Source organism: Diabrotica undecimpunctata, chromosome 5 (genome assembly GCF_040954645.1).
Source record: "Diabrotica undecimpunctata isolate CICGRU chromosome 5, icDiaUnde3, whole genome shotgun sequence".
NCBI classification, from domain to species: domain Eukaryota; kingdom Metazoa; phylum Arthropoda; class Insecta; order Coleoptera; family Chrysomelidae; genus Diabrotica; species Diabrotica undecimpunctata.
This window is the reverse complement of record NC_092807.1, coordinates 83,331,853-83,352,877: the sequence shown is the minus strand read 5'-3', so window position 1 is coordinate 83,352,877 and position 21,025 is coordinate 83,331,853. Positions and strand designations below refer to the sequence as shown.

The following is a 21,025-nucleotide window of genomic DNA, read 5'->3' as shown; positions in this document are numbered from 1 at the left end:
AACATGGAAAAGAACAAAAAATTAGTAAAGAAACGAAACAAAAAATGGAAGACCGTAGAATGCTCAGAAGTCAAGGAAATGTTGACTCACAAGATATAAACAGCATCAATAAAGAAATCTCTAAAGCCATCAGACGGAATATTAGAAAATACAACAACAAGAAAATTATAAAAACTATAGAAGACAACAAAAGCATGAAAGCATTGAGGAGAAAAATGGAAAATGGCAAAAAAGAAATCTTCCAACTTAAAGACAAAAATTGAAATATCTCAGATAGACCAAGCATATTACATATAGTAGAAAGTTTCTATGAAACATTATATAAAAGTCAAGTTATTCCAGAGCTCATCGAACAACCAATACAAAAGGTACATAATGTAGGATCGGAGGATATACCAGATATATCACGAGAGGAAATTCAACATGCCCTCAAAAATATGAAAAATAATAGAGCTCAGGGGGAAGATGGTGTAGTCATTGAGACAATTAAACTAGGAGGTCCACTTTTGATGTCCCGAATCCAAACACTTTTTAATCTATGTCTGCATAGTGAAAACATTCCAAGTACATGGAAGAATTTGGTTACAATCCTCCTCCACAAAAAAGGGGATAAATCAGATCTCAAAACCTATAGGCCAATTAGTTTGCTTAACCACCTATACAAGCTTTTTACTCGAACACTGACAAACAGATTAGAAGCAAAACTCGATTTCTATCAATCAGAAGAACAGGCAGGATTTCGAGCGGGACACGGAACAAACGACCATTTGCAATGCCTTAAAACTCTAGTCGAAAAGTCTATCGAATATAACAGACCCCTTGCTCTTATCTTTGTCGACTTCCACAAAGGATTTGACACAGTCGAAACAGTTGCTATCTTAAAAGCACTATCAGAATGCAGAATAGATCACAGGTATGCAAATATTATTCGAAATATATACGAAAATGTGACAACAACCGTTAACCTCCACTGCATAACTGAGAAGATAAAAATTGGCAGAGGGGTACGGCAGGGAGATACCTTGTCGCCAAAACTATTTATAGCAGTTGTGGAGTACGCATTTAAACGGCTAGAGTGGGAATCAAAGGGTATTAGCATCGATGGAAAGATATTCAATCATCTCAGATATGCCGATGATATTGTTCTCATAACAGACAACTTAGGAGAAGCCAGAGTTATGCTACAATAACTACAGCAAGTAACCCAGAAAGTCGATTTAAAAATAAACTATGGAAAAACAAAAATGATGACCAATCTCGTCCCCAATGAGCTAATAGAAATCGAAAAGTCGCCCATAGAACTTGTGGAAAAATATGTGTATTTGGGTCACGAAATAAGGTTAACGCGAGATAACCAAACATGCGAGCTACTTAGAAGAATAAGTCTGGGTTGGGCTGCATTCGGAAAAATAAGAGACGTATTTAAAACAAATATACCGATCCATTTAAAAAGAAAAGCTTTTAACCAGTGCGTTCTACCAGTCCTCACATACGGAGCAGAAACCTTAGCTCTCACAAAAATACATATCAGCCGAAAAATTGAGAAGTACACAACGAAAAATGGAGAGATCAATGCTTGGAATAAGCTTAAGAAATAGAATAAGAAACGAGGAAGTTCGTAGACGAACCGGAGTGGAAGACATTATCGAACATATTACAAGGCAAAAATGGAGATGTGCAGGACATGTTGCAAGAATGAAAGACGACAGTTGGACAAAAAAATTGCTTGAGTGAAGACCACGGACTGACAAGCGAAGCCGAGGAAGACCCCCAACGCAATGGACCGACGACCTTAAAAGAATCGTGACCAATTGGATAGCAGAGGTGCAGAACAGAAGCAGATGGAAAAGTCTAGAGGAGGCCTATGTTCAACAATGGACAACTCAGGGCTGATTGATGATGATGATGATGTTCTTTGCAAAATCTGAGAAATAATCTCCTCTTTCATTTCTATCGCCCAGTCCATAACATCCAATAATGTTACTTTGTCTGCCTTTTCCTATCTTAGCATTAAGGTCACCCATCAGAATAGTAAGATCTCTAGTCTTGAGTTGGTAAGTGACGGTCTTTACATCGGCGTAGACCTTTTCAAGTTCTTCCAGTTCACTTTCCGCTGTCGGTGCATACACTTGTATTAAATTTATATTTCTGGGTTTCGCGTTCAACTGAATCATTATGACCCGTTCCAGGTTTGATTTTATATAAACCCTAAAACCATTGGGCTGCCACCTCCGCCCTCCAGACCCTTGTAAAGACCTTCTTCTCCACCCTGGATGCCGTTGTGGTCTTCATCCATAACCCTGGAGAAGGGACCCTTAACAGGTACTAGTTTCCCGGGCCAGGAAACACCTGGAATCTGCGGAAGGCAGGGATTGATTCACTTTCCCTGATAGGACTGTCCAAAAAGTAGTTCCTACCCGCTATCCGCGAATCTCTATATACAGCAGGTTTAATATATTAAAATGAGTGAGTTTATTATCTAAGGGGATGTCATATAGTTTTTAGAGAAATTCCCTTTAATTTAAGGTGTCGTAAGCGGTATTTAGATTTCCAAATACCACCCCTGATGCCTGATATCTTTCGTACTCGTTGTTACTGTTTGCACTCACGATGACCTCTATTAACATAAGTGACCAATTTAAAAAGTGATTTATAAATTATTGTAATTTAAATTTTATTAATTTATGAAACAAATATTGCACGTCATAAACTGTAGCAATCAGAAAGTTACTAAGATCTCCCTGCTGTACAGAGTTTTCTATAATTTTATGTGGTAACAAATATTAGAGTACTACTACTTTCTTAAACTGTTACACGAAAACTCCACTCGATATACGTACATTTATATGATAAATGTTTCAGTCCGATGCATTAAAAGAAAATACTAATGCATAAAAATGGAAACTTTCCAAGTTTATAATAGACGCTTACTTAAGTTTAAAAATAATTAAAGCAAGTAATATAAATTACTACCTTGCCTATTAAACATAAAAGTAATATAAATTTATATGTCGGTTAACAATTTATATTATAAAAATTTTAACTACGTTAGCCAAGTATCTATGAAATTCCTCGATGCCTAAATTGATGAATATTAATATAAATTTCAAGTCCCACAATATACCTGCTGTAAAATTTCAAAATCTACGACTAATAAAATTATTGGCAACATTGCAGGAGCTTAGTTTTGTACCAGACAAGGTGTATACGGATCCCAAAAATGTTTTAACGTATTACGGAGTCTACTTGATCCTATGCGTTGGTCGGAGTCTACAGAAAGCGCTACTTAGATAATAATATACTCGGTGTATATTCTCCTAGAGTTCGTATAACACCGTTTTAATACGGAGCCCACATTAACCGCTAGATCTATATAGATATATATATAGTATAAGTAGTCCAAAATTTTTTGAATAGTTTGGAAAAAATATATGTAAATACTTTTTTCTTTTTGGGTGTGGTAGTCAATAAAAACAGAGCTTTGCTAAGGCGTACTATTTATTCTGAATCCAAGCTTTCGGTGGTTTTTTGCCACCTTTATCAAGGTCTACAAAGAAAATTACTATGTTGTAACAGTTTGAATGGTGCCAAAAAAAGGCTATAAAAAACTATAAAAAACTTACCCGAATGTAAGATTCGTGGCAGAAACAACAACGTTAAATAACATGATATACTGAAGTTGCAATTACACTTTAAAAATTACTGTTAAAAAAACACTTTAAAATTACTAAATACGTTGAAAGTTAAAAACAAAATGAAGATAGATTTCAACAATGTAAAAATATTAGCCAGAGAGAAAAATAAATTTAAGAGAACTTTCTTAGAGATGGTACATATCAGCAAGAGTGATAATAACAATCGTAATAAGAGATCTGAGATCCAGAATCTTAGCAAAATTTACAATTTTATATTGACTTTTGACTGAGCTATTTTGCATCTCAGAGTTTTCTTTGTTCTTTTCTTTTGTTAAAAATTTCAGTATTAATTGAATACTTGTGATCAAACTTCAGTTACTAATTTAGTTTTGTTTTGTTTGAGTTATTATTTTTTCTAAACCTATTTACTAAATACTATTTTCTTTCGATTGCTTATGTCATAAATAACATTTTTAACTTCCCGCTTATTTTTAAGTTGGTAATACAGTTGGTAGTACTCAAAATTCATAAACAGTATTTTGTGAGACGTTAATTTCAAAGTTGTTTTTTGTATTTTCTCCTAACTATTTAAACAATAATTGTCCACCCACGTTCCCTTTCTGCTCGTGAAATGTGACTGAAATCAAGCCTGCAGCGACGACTGTTTTAACATGTCGTCCTTCATTTTGTTTTTAACTTTCAACGTATTTAGTAATTTTAAAGTGTTTTTTGTAACAGTAATTTTTAAAGTGTAATTGCAACTTCAGTATATCATGTTATTTAACGTTGTTTTTTCTGCCACGAATCTTACATTCGGGTAAGTTTTTTATAGTTTTTTATAGCCTTTTTTTTGGCACCATTCAAACTGTTACAACATAGTAATTTTCTTTGTAGACCTTGATAAAGGTGGCAAAAAACCACCGAAAGCTTGGATTCAGAATAAATAGTACGCCTTAGCAAAGCTCTGTTTTTATTGACTACCACACCCAAAAAGAAAAAAGTATTTACATATATATATATATATATATATATATATATATATATATATATATATATATATATATATATATATATATATATATATATATATATATATCTACGGCATTAAGTGAACTCCGCCCATGTTAAAATTCAGGTTCAATTGAGCTCCGTGGTCAAGTGGATACCGATATACGGAGCTCACTTGACAATTCCGTAATATTGGTTCAGTAGATTCATCAACATGTAGAGTTTAATAATTTATAAAAATTTTTTGGAGCCCGTAAATACCCCTGTATCATAAATGTATATCGCTTAGTTCACGTGTATATATTATAGGGGTCGTTCAGATCTTCTTCATTGTATATTTGAACCATACGTTTATCGGTTTAAGTAAGCTCTGAGAGTTTGGCAACTGTGCGATTATACCGTATGTTTTCAACATATACCCTGAACGGTTTATATGGGCTCCTTATTTTTATCTACTGTTTGTAGACAGTGGAATGTCATACGCATTACACTGTGTAACAGAGGATATTATATTACCTGGTATAACTAAGTACTAAAATGTAACTGGTTCTTTAAAAAACAGGTATGTAGATACAAAAGGATTTGGGCTTATTATTGAATGGAATGTTCGCTTGCATCGAAAATTTTATTTTTTCTGTATTTTTAAAGATGTTGTTTTTTTATTTAATATAATTTTATTAGTTCAATTAGTTCAAGAAATTTCGTAATATATTTTGTTTACGTGAGTATGTCTTTGTACATTTTATGTAAGCATCTGAATAATAAAAACTACTTTTATTTTATCCAATCTTCTGCGATATATTGTATAAAGCTTTTTTAATATTTTAGTTCTGGTCTTATTTGTGTACTACATATGATATCTTGATAGAAGGTTATCTCAAAATAAATATGGTTAAGTGCTACAATAGATATTTTTGTGTTAAAATTAATAGAAAGAATGGTTAATTTGTCTAACAAGGTATATTCGGCAGCAGAAGCATATAGTACAAGCGTCTATGTTTTAAGGGCGGAAGGACGTGCGCCTTATTTTTAGCTGATAAGCTTGCGAAGAATATTATTTCTGGTCCTCAATTTACCTTTTAGTTTTAAACAATAATCTGTGACTGACCCGGTGTAATACAAACTATTTTCAAGGAATTTATAGGAAGTCTACAGTTCAATGATTTTATGACAAGATTGGATGTTCAGTTTTGTGAAAACGTCTATGTCGAGGAAATTGAAGGAGCACCCACGAGTTTTTCAGGGGTTTTGGCTGAAAATTGATTCATAGTTTATTTTTATTGTGCAATAATAGGTGTCTCGTCTATATAATAGAAGTCCTAATATCTACCGGTATGAATCGTTTGTTTGTGTAAATGTTATACAGTGTAGGTGCCTTTATGCTACCCCAAGCGAGACCGTTCTTCATCTGCTATTCTTAACATTGAGTGATACAAAAAATATTCTCTTGTGTAGGCATACGCAAATAATATAAGTGAGTTTGTTATCTAAGGGGATATCGTATAGTTTTTCGAGAAATATTTTGTAATTTAAGGTGTCGTAAGCGGCATTTGGATTGAAAAATACCACCCCTGATACCCGATATTTTTCGTACCCGTCTTTGATGTGTTGGGTAAGATTTAGCATTTGTAATGTACCTGATCTTCCCTATCTATAGCCACTTTTGTCTTTTAATTTGAGCTTTTCTTCAAATATCGGTGAAATCATATTAACGATCTTGTGCAAAAGTATTTTAAATAGCTGACAAAATAAAGATATTGGCCGATAGTTTTTGTGGTCGTTGGAGTTTTTGCCAGGTTTAAGCAAGGTAACAACTTTGGCTTGTCTCTAGATTTTGGGTGTTTCCATAATTTGAATACAGTTGTTCATCATCCGGATAAGCCATTGTGGTGTTTTTGGTCCAGATTTCGTAATAAGCTTTGTGCTCAGATCCTCAATGTCGGTAGTTGTATTATTTTTCATTAAATATGTAGATGGTGGATCCAAGCTCAACATCGTTGAAAGTTTCTCTGAAAGCTGACTGGTTTTGTCCTTTCTTACTTTGAGTTATTCTTTGCTTTTTTTCCGACAGAGATAGCATGTCTATATCTATAATGTGGTTTTCAGCGATAAGCTTTATTCCAAATACCCTACGTTAGGCCCTATATGTGTTTCCTGCACTAGAAATAAGTCAGATTCGTGTTTAGCGCATATGTCTGATAAGTTTAAGTAAAGTAAAATTTCTTGATCTCTAGATATACCCTTAACAGTTATAAACATTATGTTATTAGAATAGTTGGTCCTAAAAAGGACCAATTTGACAAAATCATATTAAAGGGGTGACTGAAGAATTAGCCGATTAATTATTTAATCATTACCCTGGGTATACCCGATTGTGGTGGTTTTCTTAGTACCTAAATTTTCGTAAAGGCTCGTTCTTTGAACCCCATAAGTAATGCCTAATATTTTACTTTTTATTGAAAATTTAAATTTTACATGCCGTGTATTACTTTTTGACGATATTTCGAATCAGATTTGTATAGTAATAATTTAAGGTATTAAAGAGCCTGTTTGTGGAAAATAAATAAGTTTGTGATATCGTTCGCAACTCATATATAGATAATAAAAAAATAAAAACAGTTAAAATAGGTGTAAAAAATTTCAACTTCATACATCGGCGCCATTTTTCAGGTGATGGGTTTATCACAGATATCAAAGGTTACATTTTAATTCAAGGTTCTATTTGCGTATTTTCAATATTAAAAGAGTAGGAAAAGACACGTTTATGCTTTTTTTTTAAATCTATTCTATTTTCTTTCTAGAGTTCCGTCTTTTTTGAACGACCTGTGGTCTTTTTTCAATTGGACACTTGTCCAAGGCTATGACAAATACTTTGTCCTCTGCTATTCTAAATTAATATGACTGATTCATTATTTTCTCTAAACATTCTGTCCTCTGCTATTCTACATTAATATGACTGATTCATTTTCTCTTTCTTGCAGCTATTTTAATGTTTATCCTGTGTATCTTTTTCTACTTCTTCTTCTTCTTCTTCTTCTTCTTCTTTTTATATAGCCATGACTCTGTCTGTTTTTCAATGTGCCTCCAGTAAGTTGCCGTTCCATGGTTTTCGTGGTCTTCCTACTGATCGTCTTCCTATTGGGTAACCGTCTCTTGCCGTGTCTACTACTCTATTTGTTGTCATTTGGCTTATATGATCGTTCCGTTCTACTCTTCTATTTCTTAACCAGTTCTTGATGTTCTTCACCTTGCATCTACATCGTATATCTGTACTTCTAGCTCTGTCCCATAGTGTCTTACCATCAATTTTTCTAAGTGTTTATATCTCTGTTGTTTCTAACATCCTTTTTGTCCTGTTTATGTCAGGTCTTGTTTCTGCTGCGTATGTCATTATTGTAAATTTTGTAAATTCTGCCTTTGGTTTCTTTCCCGATATTTTTATTTCTTCATATTGTTTCATTTAGGCAGCCTGCGGCTCTGTTTGCTCTATTCAGTGGATCTTCCACTTAAGTTTCGAGCTTTCCGTAGCTAGATAATGTGATACCTAGATATTTAAACTTCATCACTTGTTCTATTATCTGACCTTCCAGCTCCAATTAACATATTAGTAAACTTGCTGTTGTAACCATGCATTTTGTCTCTTTTGAGGAAATTAACATGTTAAATTTTCTGGCGGTTATATGAAATTGGTGTAGCATACGTTGTAAATCATCTTTACTTTGAAAGAATAGTACTGCGTCGTCTGCATAGCAGATTATTTTAATTTGTTTTTCTCCCATTTGGTATCCTCTTTTATTTCTTACTTTTTATTATTTCATCCATAATCCGGTTGAACAATAGAGGACTCAGGAAATCTCCTTCTCTTATCCCATTACCAGCTTCAATAGGGTCGGTTAGTTCTTCTTCTACTTTTACTTTTATTGTGTTGTTTTGGTATATTTTATATTTTCGATTGTTTTGATTATTCAATGAAATTGACATTAATTTGATAGTTTCCATTTTATTAGTACTGATGGTATATAACTAGCATCTGTTGGTACTATATATCAATTTGAACATGTGGAAGTAAGAGCACTCTCTTGTTAGTAATTTCAGTGTAAATTATGACGAAAGCAGAAATAACCCATAATATTATCCCACACCTCAAAGGTCTGCCTCGCTGTATCTGAGAGACGCAATAATTCGCTTTTGATAGATATAAACAAAAACCCACTAAGACGAACACAACATAAATCAAAAAAATCCGTCAACCTGTCAATAGGGACATACAATATTAGATCGATGTCTACGGATGAATAAGTACATGAACTGAAAGAAGAATTAACAACCATAAAATGAGATATCATAGGCCTATCAGAAACTCGACGAAAAGAAGAAACCCGAATACAGCCTATGTCATACTTAAAATAAGAAGAACATTAATTAAAATTATCTAGGTATATGCCCCCACGACAGCTTATGATGACGGAATATATCGAACTATTTTATGAAGATATATCAAAGACTATGGAAGAACATAAAAATCGTCTTATACTAGTAATTGGAGATTTCAATGCCAAACTGGGTAGAAAACTAAACAATGAAGAAAGTAAAATAGGAGATTTCGGCTATGGTCAGAGAAATGATAGAGGTGCTACTTTGATGAACTACCTAGAAGAAAAGCATCTATACGCAATGAACTCCTTTTACAAAAAGAAGCCCCAACGAAAGTGGACATGGGTCAGCCCTAATGGATCCACAAAAAATGAGATCGACTACATACTGTCCACGGAACGATATATCATTAAAGATGTAACAGTTCTTAACAGATTCACAACAGGTAGCGATCACTGGATGGTCAGAGCAAAAATTAGTGTTGACGATAACTATGAAATGAAAAGAAAAATAATTAAAAACTAGGATCTAGTAGATAGAAACAAACTAGGGCAATATAAAGAGATATACAAAGACCTATTAAAAGAACAACTTACTTAAAAATTAGACAGTGATGACAAAGATATAGATGAAATAGACAACATACTTACAGCAACGATGATTACATCAGGAAAAGAAATAGCAAAAAAGAATCTAAAAAAGGATCTAAAGAAGAACAATTATATATCAACAGAAACAAAGAAGCTTATGGATAAAAGAAGGAAGCTATAGAATATGTAGAAATCAATAAAACAATAAGCAGAATAATAAGAAAAAATAAGAGAAAAGAACAAGAAATAAAAATAGAAAAAGTAATACAAAACAACAAAAATATGAAATGCTTAAGACCGAAATTAGGTAAGTGTGAAATAAACAAAAAAAAAGATGAAAACGGACTAGAAACAAACGTTAAAGATGACATTATAAATATTATCCACCATTTCTACTCAGAACTATATAAAACAAAAAAGGAACCACCAGAAACAATTAAAAACCAACTTAAGGCTAAAGTAAAAAATGTCAACTCAGAGCTACAGCCAGAAATAAGCAAATCAGAAATAAAGAAGGCATTGAAAGAAATGAAAAACAACAAATCGCCAGTAAAAGATGGAATAACTGCAGATATGCTGAAATATGGTGGAAAAGTGGTAATTAACAATCTGCATTCCGTTTTTAACAAGATATTAAAAGAAAAAAGAATCCCAAACAACTGGAAGGAATCCGTAACCATTATCCTACACAAGAAAGGGGATAAAGCAGATATAAAAAACTACCAACCTATAACACTCCTCAATGTAATGTATAAACTCCTAACAAAAATTTTAACCAATAGATTGACGACAAAATTCGATGGATACCAGTCAAAAGAACAAGCTGGTTTTAGAAAGGGATTCAGCACAAGTGACCATTTACTAAGTATGAAAATACTTATAGAACGAGCAAATGAATAATGAAAAATGAATAAGAAAATGAATTGACCACAGATATACGTAACTAATCGCCAATATATATAAGGAAGCCAAAACAACAATTAAAGTATATGAATAAACAAAATCAATACAAATAAATAGAGGCGTGAGACAGGGTGACACAATATCACCGAAACTTTTCAATCAGGCTCTGGAAGATATTTTTAAAAGATCAGAATGGGAAGAAAAAGGTATAAAAATTTATGGACAACGCTTGAACCATCTAATATACGCTGATGACATCGCATTGATAACAGATAAATGAGAATAATTATTTGAAATGATGAAAGAACTGGACGTAGAAGCTGGAAAGATAGGCCTAATATGAATTACAGCAAGACCAAAATTATAACAAATACAGATGAAAACATCACAATGAGGATCGGACAAGATGAAGTAGAACAAGTTCAGGATTATATATATCTGGGTCAAACTATAAAACGTAACAAAGAAAACCAAACAGCAGAGATAAAAAGACGAGTTAGACTGGCATGGGCGGCATTTGGCAAACTAAGCTACATTCTTAAAAACAAAAGATATCCACAGCATCTTAAGACCAAAGTATACAATCAATGCGTACTCCCTGTTCTAACTTATGGTTCCCAAACGTGGACATTTACAAAAGTAAACATGGACATAACCATAAAAATCCAAATAGCAATGGAAAGACAAATGTTGCACATAAGACTAATGGATAAAAAGGGAAACGAGTGGATAAGAGAGAAAACAAAAGTGAGGGATGTTAGATAAGAAGTTGCAAAATTGAAATGGAGATTTGCCGGTCACAATATAAGACAAAAAGAAGACCGATGAAACAAAATTCTTATAAGTTGGAGACCGTGGGAATATAAACGAAGCAGAGGAAGGCCCCAAATGAGATGGGCAGATGATATCAAGAAGCACGTGGGCTCTAGGTAGATGACTATACCGACAGACAGAGAAGAATGGAAAAGGATTGGGAAGGCCTATGTCCAAAGATGGACCGAAAAAGGCTAATTAGATAGAGATAGATTCTTGTGATCTTAGTATTTCCGTTGATTGAATAGTATAGGGTATCCAATATTTTAATTAACGGTATGTCAGAGTTTTATTAATTTTTATATATATTTGCAAAATGAAGAAGAAAGTTCAGTACAGGCAGTTAAACAGCTGATCTGTCAATTTAGAAGTAAGAGCAAGTACCAACTTGCTGAAAAGCATACCATACACAAAAGGGATAATAAAATGTACTGCACAAACTATAGCGATATAAGCTATATATAAGCTATATATCTATTAATTATTAGGATATACAGTATTTTTTCTAATACACCTGGAACGATTGAGTGAATAGGTGAACTATCAAATAGGAGACTATTAGTATGGAATTAGAAAAACTAATAAATCGTTGATCAATTATTCACTATTAGGCAGTTAATGAGAAATGTTGGGAATACAAAAAAAAAAAACATTAAACTACTAGTTATTTATAGATTTTAAACAAACACTGATATAATCATAAGAATAAAACTATGAAATACCATGGCAGAACTATGCTTACCTAATAAACTAATTTAACAAGGAGTAATCTACAAGTAAAGTATCTTACTGTCGACTTATTTTCAAATGTACTGCAAAGAGCTCTAAAAAATGTGAACGAATTATTAACAGCTGTTTTGAAAACTAAATATTATGAGACGAATTGGGGATATTATATTACACAAACTAAACCGCTTGCCTTCAAAAAATATTAGGAAAATATGATACGACGGAAAAGACTAATGACTTTACAGCTAATTGCCACATAAGTATCAATGTAACTATAGCTCACAAAATGGGTTCAATTACATTGCAATTTTTAAAATTTTCGTGATAAAATGAAGTGATTCATTGTTGTTTTGAAAAGGTAAGTTGTTTTTTATTTTTGTATTCCTATCATCTGATATTGTAATATCAACAACATTTTTCATAATATATTCTGAAATGCGCTTTCTATTACTGATAACGAACAAAAGTTTTTTTAACTTCTCGTTAATATAATTATGTAGGAATTTAGATTTTTTATATTGTTCTTACTATAGTGCTAAAGCACAAATGTAGTTATAGTCTACCGTATTTTTTCATAGTGGTCATAGTTTTTGATTGTAGTATAGCTTATGTGTTTATAATAACTAGCACATAGAAAATAATAAAATTTTGTACCCTGTGCTTTATGTTTATTATCCTTTATTGTATTGGAACATCTAGAAGTATAGTAATACATTTTAATTGTTGAACAAAAGAGAAAATAAAAACACTTTTATTTTCTCAAAATTTTTTCAAAACATTAAATTACATCTTCTTGTCTTTCTTTATTTAGGCTAACCGCTACTGTTTTTTTTCTTCAGTGTTTCTTCTTAAATTACATTAATGTTATATTTACAATTCTTTCTGGAACGAGCTATAATTTTTCTCAAATAACCATTTTGTGTGGTTTAGTCACCTTACGGTTTAGCGTGCTTTGGCTCTTTAAAGTCCCTTTTAATATTAATATCGTTTGAGAAATTTTTCCCAGATGACTAAATAAATTTCTTTAACATACAAGAGAGAGGACGTAGAGTAGGGCATACCGTAACTTAGATGTTGAATGAAAACTGCAAATTGCTGCTTAGATTGACAAATACCACTCCTCATACCTAATATCTTTTGTACCCATCTTTGCTGTGTTGGGCAAGATTTAGTATTGGTGACGTACACGATCTTTCCTGTCTATAGCAACTTTTGTCTTTTAATTTGAGTTTTTCTTCTGTTTTACCTCTTGAGAAGTATTTTGTAAAGCTGACAAAATAAATATATTGACCGATAGCTTTTGTGGTCGTTGGAGTTTTTGCCAGGTTTAAGCAAGGCAACAACTTTGTCTTTGCTTTGTTTGTCTGAAGACTTTGGATATCAGTAACTGTTGTATTTTTGGTCCAAATTTTATAATAAGCTTTGTGCTCAGATCTTCAGTCAGTGCCGTACTATTCTTCATTATATACGTAGATAGTGGATCCAAGCTCAACATCGTTAAAAGGTTCCTTCAGCTGACTGGTTTTGTCCTCTCTCATTTTAAGTTTTTCTTTGCTTCTTTGCCGGCAGAGATAGCACTTTTACATTTATTATGTGATTTTCAGCGATCAGCTTAATACCAAATACACTATTTTTTGCCTTCTATGTATTTTCTGCACTAGAAATGCGTCACATTTGTGCTAAGCGCATATGTCTGATAAGGTTAAGTAAAGTAAAGTGTCTTTATCTTTAGATATGCCCTTAATATTTATAGACATTATTAGAATAATTGATCCTAAAAAGGACCGATTTGACAAAAATCATATTGACCGGGTGATTCTGATTAGCCGATTAATTAATTATTCATTACCCAGGGTACAACTGATTTCGGTGGTCTTATTTGTACTCAAATTTTCGTAAAGGCTTTTCTTTTTAACCCCATAAGAAATGGCTAATTAACTTTTCATTAAAAATAATTTTACACACTGTTACTTTTCGACGATATTTCGAATCAGATTTGTATAGTAATAAGTATAGTTAATATGAAGTCTCCTTGTGAAAAGTAAATGAGTTTGTAATATCGGTCACAACTCATATATGAATGATAAGGACATAAACGGTTAAAATAAGTGCACAGAATTTTAACTAAATACATCGGCGCCATTGTTTAGGAGATGGATTTATCCCAGAGATTAAAGGTTAAATGTATATTCCAGGTTCTATCTACGTATTTTCATTACTAAAAAAGTATATTTAAAATAAAGGCCTTAAGATATATTTAGATTCTATGGAAATTAGAATCTATGGAAATTAGCAAATTAAAAAATACAGACATAATTATTCTGAATGACAAAATTGAGACAAACAGTTGCCTCAAGTATTGTTTATATTGTAAAGGTTATCGTCATAGTATAGTCAGAACGCAACAAGGTTCTATTGGCTTTTCTGCTTTTTGTCTCCTCATTCCTATTGAAAACTTAGCCACGTAAATAACGTTTTAAAAATATGTATCAATATTTCTTTAGTGCCTTTCCTAAGATAACTTTTTTTAAGCCTACTTCGTTTGACTACATGTAATGGATTTGATAGTTCCCAACAGATAAGTATTGATTGTAGGTTGGATAGCAGTTGGTTGTACAGGCATGTGTTGATAAATATGATGGGTCGGTAGATAGTTCCATTATTCCTAAATCTGACCATATGTTACCTCCCCTGTTGATTCGTGGACGTCCTAAGGGCATTTTTTCTCTCGGGGCATTCTCCCAGTTTAACTTGGCAATGCAGTTATTAGAAAGCCTTTGGATGTAGCCAGCGTAACTTTGGCGTTGAGATTTAGTCTCTTGTATGACGTTGCTATCTTTATATATCTGTTAGACCTTGGCATTAGTTCCGGTTCGGTATTGGTTAGTATTCGGACCTTTGTAAGTTGGAAAATAATTCTGATGGCTTTTCTAGTAATCCTGATCTAATTAATACCTAAGTTTTACTTACATTGTTTTGTCAGCGTTCTCGTCACATTTAAGTCAATAGCACTGGTTTAATCACTGTTTTATATATCCTGATTTTGGGGATTTGTATTAGACTTCTGGATTTAAAAGTGTTATGTGGGTTATATTTACATCAGTTAGCTACCTGAATATTCCATTTTATTTCTTATGTAACAGCGTTATCTACGATACCTAAAACGCTGCAATCTTTCAAAATTATATGGGTTTATTGTTACGTTATGCCCTACCCTACGTCCTCTCTCTTGTATGTTAAAGAAATTTATTTAGTTTTCTCATTACTTACTATCAGACCGTTTTTTGCTGCTAATAGCATTATTTTGTAGCATTCTAATATTTAATCTATGAATTAAATCCGGATAGCAAATAGATATTTTTCACTTTCTCGGAGAAATAATATTCTAACATACAAAATCCTATTAAATTGCCAAAACCTTTCTTGCATATTATATTTACTTATGAAGGACAGCAGCAATATCAGTACCATAATAAGGCGTATAGTCCTGGACTGGCTAATCGTTGGATAATTGAAAGCATGAGTGTAGCAGTTATAATGTTTTCGGGACTGCTACCTGGTATCGAGAGATATCAGTACCAAGTTAGTGCATATAGGAATTGTTGCTTGAACTTTATTATTATTAAACAGCACTATATTTCCTAGTAAAATCCTCATGACTTTACAGTAAGACAAATTTTCGAACGTTGGTTATGGAAACATCATGTACATACCACCGGATTCCCTAGATCGACATTCAGCAAAATTCTTTTAATAATGATGCGGGAGTAAAAATATAAATATCTGGGAGCTTACATCAACAAAGAATTAGATTCAGACTAAGAAATCAGGGTACGAATAGAAATGTCAAGGGCAGCGTTCTTAAAATTCAAGCAATTGTTCTGTGACAAAAATCTTAATACTGCGCTGAGCCTGAGGTTTGTTGAATGTTACGTCTGGTCTCAACTATTGTACGCAGTAGAAATATGGACGGTAAAAGTGCAAATAGTTAGGAAGCTTCAAGCCTTTGAATTTTAGATATACCGGAGAATGTTGAGAATTCCATGGACTGCCAGGGTCACCAATGAGGAAGTGCTGAGAAGGATGGGTCGAGACAAAAAATTGTTGAGAACAATAAAAGTACGCAGGACTGCATACCTGGAACACATACTAAGGAATATAAAGTCTTCTGCAGACCATCATGCAGGGTAGAGTCGATGGCAAAAAGGGAATAGGTAGAAAGAGGAAGTCATGGCTGCGAAATATTCGTGACTGGACAAAGATGACTGTAGACGAATTATTCCACGTTGCAAAAGACAGAGATACTTTTAGAAATGTGGTCGCCAACCTCCGTTAATGGGGATGGCATAGGAAGAAAAATAATGATACGCTAAACAAAAAAAAAAACAGAGATGAAGATAGGCGCCAAGAAACTCTGTGTTATAAAACAGTTGAATAAAATACAGATTCTCGATTCAAATATTCAAAAATTTAATGAAGAGCTTACCAAAATAGAAATAACGTCTATTTAAAATGCAATTCATTAATGGCTCAAGGTACAAAGCAGTCCTAGCATCTGCTAATGATATTGATCTTATAAGAAACTCTCTCCGCAAACGACATCTTCAACAAAGTGAAGAGGGCACGAAAAATGTTTTACTTAAAATCAACAAAATAAAAACCAAATACAAGCGAATCAACAGAAGAAAGCAATTCAATACAGAGCATAATTCACTTAAGACCTATTTTAATACATGAATGCGAATCATGGACAGTGACTAAAACAAACAAGGAAGAACTCCGAATATTTGAAAGAAAAATAATAAGAAAACTTTTTTAACCTCATTATCATATTGCTACAAATCCGTATAGAATAAGAACACATACTAAATAAAGAAAGCTCTTATAAATATATTGTTTAGGAAAATAAATCGCTTAAGGTAGATCGGACACATGCATAGACGCCAAGATGTCAAACTTGGTTAAAAAACGTAAACTAATTTTTGAAACCGAATTCAGTATTTTGCTTTAATCTGTGCCTTCTAAGAATTGCAAGGAAAAACAGACGTTGATAAAACTGTTATTAGAGACATGGGGAATCTAAAAATTGCATTCCACAACATATCTCCTCAACTAAGCAAAAATCCTTAACGAATTGGTTTCTAGTACTCGTACAGAGTATATCGGAATAAAAGGAAAAAGACAGTTAAGCAAGAAGAAAAGTGCAAGCATTTACGTTTTAAGGGTGAAAGGATGTGCGCCCCATTTTTAGCTGACAAGCTTGCGGAGCATACTATTTCTGGTCCTTAGTTTGCCTTTTAGTTTTAAACAAGATTCTGTGATTGACAACGTGCGATATAAACTATCTACAAGGTATTTATAGGAAATTCAGAGTTCAAGGATTTCATCACACTATTGGATGTTGAGTTTTGTGAAAGCGCCTGTGTTGGGAAAATTGAAGGAGCGTTCCTAAGATTTTCGGGGTTTGGCTTAAAATTAAATCGTAGTTCATTTTTATTATATTTAAGGCATCTATTAGATTTTTCTCCACTCCAGCAACAAAAGTTTTTGGTTGTGTAATGTATGGTCTACATGAAAATCCTAGTATCTACTGGTATCTGTTGATCATTTGTGTAAATGTAATACAGTGTAGGTGCCATTACGCTACGCCAAGCGAGACCGTTTGTCTGCGTTCTCCATATTACCATTGAATGATACGAAAAATCTTCTGTTCTGTAGATATACGCGGATAAAACGATGTTTACAGTTTGTCATACAGTTTTTGGAGAAATGTCCTCTAATTTAATGTGTCGTAGGCGGCATTTAGATTGACAAATACCACCCCTGATACCTGATATCTTTCGTACCCGTTGTTGCTTTTTGCAACAACGGGTACGTTATTACGTACGTTATAAGTATTACGAATAAAAATAAATAAGCAAGAAGAATATAAGTGAACCATATTTAAAATAAGTGACAGAAAAAAGAATATTATATATACATTTACTTCTAAATTAAAAATAAAATACTCGTATGCCTGATCACGAAAGATACAAAATTTACAAGCGACAAAGTATTTTTTAAAACAACCGAACATATTATATGTAATAATTGTAATAGATATGTTGGCTATAATCAAATTACCATAAAGTCACCGAAATATTTTATCTGAGTAATGATTCACTACTGATTGCTACGTTACGTTATACGATACATTTATAGTTAAAGCGAAATTAGGTGTTATGCCTACTTATTATTTTAGTATCTGTTACAAGTTACATACTAAAGTATTATAGTAAGATATTGAATTCCCTACATTTAAAAATTGAAATATTGAAATTAGACAGTAAAAAATTGTAATTTTAAGATTGATTTACAAATTATTATAATTTAAATTTTACTACTTTATGAAACAAATATTGTACATCATAAAACGTAGCAATCGAAACATCGGAACGTACATTTATATAATAAATTTTTCAGTGTCAATGCATTAAAAAAATACTAATACATAAAAATTGCCTTTTCCAAGCTTATAACAGACACTAACTTAAGTTTAAAAATAATTAAAGCAAGTAATATAAATTACCACCATAAAGTATTTAACTACATTAACCGAGTACCTATTTGTGAAATTTCTAGATGACTAAATTGATTGATATTTAAATAAATTTCAAGTTCCAAAACGTACCTGCTATAAAATTTAAAAATCTACGACTAATCAAATTATTGGCAACATCGGAGGAGTTTAGTTGTGTACGGGGAAGAATACATACGGATCCCAAAAGTGTTTTACCCTATTACGGAGTTCATTTAATCCTACGTGTTGGTCGGAGTCTACATAAAGCGCTACCCAGATAATAATATACACGGTGTATATTCTCCTGGAGTTAGTATAATACCGTTTTAGTACGGGGCCCACATTAACCGCTAGATCTATATATATATATATATATATATATATATATATATATATATATATATATATATATATATATATATATATATATATATATATATATATATATATATATATATTGTTATGGTCTGCTTTTAACCTGTTGGTGTTGATGGGACTTAAACTACTTTAATTATTTAATTAAAAAAAAATTTATTAATTAAGCGGATCAAAACATAAACAAAAAACAAATAAATCACCTTTAATCGTGGCTTCTAGTATTTCTTAGTTATTTCCTTATCGCTATAGGCACGGGAAAATAAAAATACAGACATAAATTCAATAGAAATTATCAATACCATTTATTTTATCAAAAGGAATTAAAATATTAAATATTTTTTTTTTTTTTTTATTTCAACTTTAACGTGCTCGGCTACTATGGCCACTTACACAGGTACTATAACATGAATTTTCATTACACAAACATTAAATTAAATATTGCAATTATCTTAATCCTAGTATATTTATATCATACTAAAAACACGAATAAAGAGTCTTATTTCTTATTGCCTCCTTTGTAACTAAAACCAACTTTAACAATTTATAAAAAACAAATCTGATTGAATTTGGATAATTTTATAATAATGAAATATTATGAAATTTAATATGCAATATGGTATTTAATACGAAAAACCCATAGATTCATGTCACAAAAGAAAACGACTGACCTTCCTGGATTGTGTTGTAACCAAAAGAACTCGTCCACGTTCCCCAACAATGTGTTTCTGCCACTGTGCAAATTCTGCTCTCCTTCTTTTTCACTGCTTCTCACAGTGCTCGTTCCTATCTTCTTCTGATGCAAATCTCCATTTTTTTTTTAATCACTTCTACTTTTTATGACCCAAGGATCCTCTTTTATCGACTCGGTGCGACAAATTCAAACAAACTTTTCCTCGTTACTTACACAACTGGACACATCAGACTCCAAGGAATTTTCAAAAGAACATCTCTACTTGGTCTATCACCCGTTCCATTATTATGCTAATAACACTTGTAACTTTTAACACAACCTGCGGTACTTTTCCAACACACGGTCTTCAAAACTGGACTTCTTCTTTCGATCGAACAAACACAACTCGCCAAAATCTATTCATTAATTCCAGACATCGGCTCGTTCTCTCCTTCCGCCATTATTTTTCATCCAATCAAAAAACTTTCAACCATACCATATAGTTTACTAAATTCACCTTCTCTTGGAATTATAAAGAAATTCTCAAACTTTCGTATTTGTTTTTTCTTTCTGTAGCTCCAAGAATAAATAAAATTCCTTATACAAAAAGAGAAATCAAACGATTTCTACCTGGCCAAACCGAATTTAAATTTTTACTACTGTGCTTTCTAAAACTTGCAAAGCAAACAGCGCCAGCGTGATAAATTACTCGGCAAGGGAATCTAAAAATTGCAGTCCACCTGCCGTTCATCATGGTCAAAATTCGTAGTAAATTCAGTTTCTCGTACTCCAAACGAAGTAAAGTACTTTATAATGAATATATTAATAGATAGTATATTTAAAGGCAATTTTTGTTCAATGAACGAATATCTTTTGAAATAACCATCTTTAATTCTTGAAGATGATTAAATTTGTGTATTTTAATAGAATTCCTCATGGTATATAATTTTGTAAAGCTGTCAAAGTTCTTCTAAGGATATGAGAGTTTTTTCTTCAGTTTTATCGTACCTTTAGGATGGTATTGTATTGCATACAAATCCACTACAACAGGATCTCCAATACGGTTACCAGGATGTATTGAGTTTACATAAGGGACATCTTTAAATTTTAAGAAAAAGTCGCATTCCAAGTACCTTAGTTGGTATGATCTAGAATGCGTACGAACTATCTTACCCACTTCTACGTATCCTGCTGGTGAATAGATCTCCCTATTTCTAAGATGTCTTTCAAACGTGGCGTGCATCGAGTTACACTCCATTTGGTTGTGACCCTAAAGTCTTTCTCTTTCTTCTTTCTCGCCCCATATTTACTCCCAATATGCCTATTGTGTAAAAAATTTCAGTTACATTCTGTTCTCTAGCAAATT

At 32.5% G+C, this 21,025-nt stretch overlaps 1 protein-coding gene across 1 annotated transcript in view; it reads right to left on the bottom strand.

The window, feature by feature from the left end:
* Positions 1 to 20,224, bottom strand: part of LOC140441423 (uncharacterized) — a 214,886-nt gene extending 194,662 nt beyond the window's left edge. Inside the window, exon 1 of the mRNA XM_072532146.1 lies at positions 19,658 to 20,224. The gene's annotated coding sequence lies outside the window, so the exon portion shown is untranslated. The remainder of the gene's footprint in view (positions 1 to 19,657) is intronic.
* Between the last annotated feature and the right edge of the window lie 801 nt (positions 20,225 to 21,025).